Below are 448 nucleotides of genomic sequence, written 5' to 3'. Positions count from 1 at the left end.
AAAAAGAATAAAATATCTAGGAATAAACCTACCTAAGGAAGACAAAATAACTGTATACAGAAAATTATAAGACACTGATGAAAGAAATCAAAGACAACTTAAACAGATGGAGAGATATTCCATGTTCCTGGGTAGGAAGACTCCATATTGTGAAAATGACTATACTACCAAATGCAATCTACAAATTCAGTGTAATCCCTATCAAATTACCAATGGCATTTGTCACAGAACTAGAACTAAAAATTTCACAATTCATATGGAAACACAAAAGACTCTAAATAGCCAAAACAGTCTTGAGAAGGGAGAATGGAGCTGGAGGAATCAACCTTCCTGACTTCAGATTATACTACAAAGCTACAGTCATCAAGACAGTATGGTACTGGCACAAAAACAGAAATACAGACCAATGGAACAAGATAGAAAACCCAGAAATAAGCCCATGCAATAT

The sequence above is a fragment of the Bison bison genome, unplaced genomic scaffold, assembly GCF_000754665.1.
Source record: "Bison bison bison isolate TAMUID 2011002044 unplaced genomic scaffold, Bison_UMD1.0 scf7180017864383, whole genome shotgun sequence".
In the NCBI taxonomy this organism is placed as follows: Eukaryota; Metazoa; Chordata; class Mammalia; order Artiodactyla; family Bovidae; genus Bison; species Bison bison.
The sequence above is the reverse complement of the archived record's forward strand: the minus strand, read 5'-3'. Positions refer to the sequence as shown.